Source organism: Glycine soja, chromosome 4, assembly GCF_004193775.1.
Source record: "Glycine soja cultivar W05 chromosome 4, ASM419377v2, whole genome shotgun sequence".
NCBI classification, from domain to species: domain Eukaryota; kingdom Viridiplantae; phylum Streptophyta; class Magnoliopsida; order Fabales; family Fabaceae; genus Glycine; species Glycine soja.
Genome location: NC_041005.1, coordinates 19,568,721 through 19,570,560, shown reverse-complemented (window position 1 = coordinate 19,570,560; position 1,840 = coordinate 19,568,721). Strand labels below are relative to the sequence as shown.

The window sequence follows — 1,840 nt, the reverse complement described above, 5'->3', positions numbered from 1 at the left end:
CGTTACTGTTACTGCAAGTATATTATGAACATTTGGTTTGTCACTGCTCGTTGGGAAACGACCTAGGATCACTTCCTAGTTACTGCATTTTCATGTTTATTTGATTCGGGTACAGCTTCGATCAAATTTGGCGCCGTTGCTGGGGAGCAGTGTCCAAAGGTTCATAATAGCTAGCTAGTGTTGTGTGTTTAATCCTTTCGTGTTTTATGTTTAAATTGTTAGTATTGTGTTAGTATGTGTGTTAGTGTGTTTTAGTGTCCTAGTATTTTGTTTAATGTGTGTTCTGTTTCAGTTTTTCCATTAAGTGTTTCCCCTGTTTCAGTCTTGGGTGTTTTGCTGTGAAGATTGTGCTTGCGGCAAAAACAGAGTAGTAGTAGAAATCAATTAGAGACAGATTTTAGCGACCACCCATGCTGAATTATTTGAGATTTTTTGTTTTAGTAGCTAGGGTTGTTATTTTTGGCTGAATTTTTTTTTGGTAACTTCTTTTAATCCATATTTTGTGGGAAAAATAGCTAGAGCCTTTAGTTTGGTTAGATTTGAAAGTTCCAAAAAACTAGCAAATTTTGTGTTTGTCAAAACTTCAAACGGCCATAACTTTTGCTCCGGTTATCAGAATCGCAATTATTATATATGCATTTGGGGTAGAAAAAAATTTCCTACGCCGGCTGAGGTCTCCATCGTCCAAAAAAAGTGATTCTGTCAAAAGTTTTTTATTTTTCAAGTTTTATTCACTTATTTTTCTTAACTTACCATTTTTAGCTTTCATAGTTAGACTTTGAATTTTTGTCTGAAATTTTTTGTGCTATCTTCTCATCATTTTATAAGGTTGCTCACAAAATTGCAAGTCATTTGGATATCATTCGAGGGTAGTTGTAGTTCAAACCTACACCTTTATTTACATGATAAGGCAACTAGTTGTGTGCATGCTGAATGTAGTGTATGACTAGAGGTAATCCATCTGACTTACAACCCTTTGATCCTGAGATAGATAGGACATTTCATAGATTAGTTAGGCATCATTTTATACCTTTTGATCATTCTGAGCATTCCATTACTGGTGAATCTGTGCATTCTGTTATTGGTGATTTTGAACATCCTGATCTTGAGCATTATAATTTTGAGCATTCTGATTTTGCACATTCTGAGAACATGACACAACCTCCACCCCGTGAGAGGACTCTAAGGGAAATGGCTGCACCTGATTTCACCTACGAAAGCTTGTGCATCCAATACCCTGATGAGGATGTCCCATATGTTCTTAAAACTGGACTGATTCATTTGCTTCCAAATTTTCATGGCCTTGCAGGTGAAGACCCGCACAAACATTTGAAAGAATTTCACATTGTCTGCTCAACCATGAAACACCCAGATGTCCAAGAGGATCACATATTTCTGAAGGCTTTTCCTCATTCATTAGAGGGAGTGGCAAAGGACTGGCTGTATTACCTTGCTCCAAGGTCCATCACGAGCTGGGATGACCTTAAGAGAGTATTCTTAGAAAAAAATTTCCCTGCTTCCAGGACCACAGCCATCAGGAAGGATATCTCAGGTATTAGACAACTCAGTGGAGAGAGCCTGTATGAGTATTGGGAGAGATTTAAGAAACTATGTGCCAGTTGCCCCCACCATCAGATTTTAGAACAGCTTCTTCTCCAATATTTTTATGAAGGACTCAGTAATATGGAGAGAAGTATGATAGATGCTGCCAGTGGTGGAGCCCTTGGAGACATCACTCCTGCTGAAGCTAGAAATTTAATTGAGAAGATGGCTTCCAACTCCCAGCAGTTTAGCGCCAGAAATGATGCCATAGTCATTAGAGGAGTGCATGAGGTAGCTA

General features: G+C 38.3%; 1 non-coding gene across 1 annotated transcript; it reads right to left on the bottom strand.

Annotated features, from left to right (window-relative positions):
• Window positions 1-1,530: 1,530 nt before the first annotated feature.
• LOC114410934 lies at window positions 1,531-1,637 on the bottom strand. Its single transcript, XR_003666326.1, has one exon. It is a non-coding gene; the product is annotated as a small nucleolar RNA R71 (small nucleolar RNA).
• Window positions 1,638-1,840: the final 203 nt, after the last annotated feature.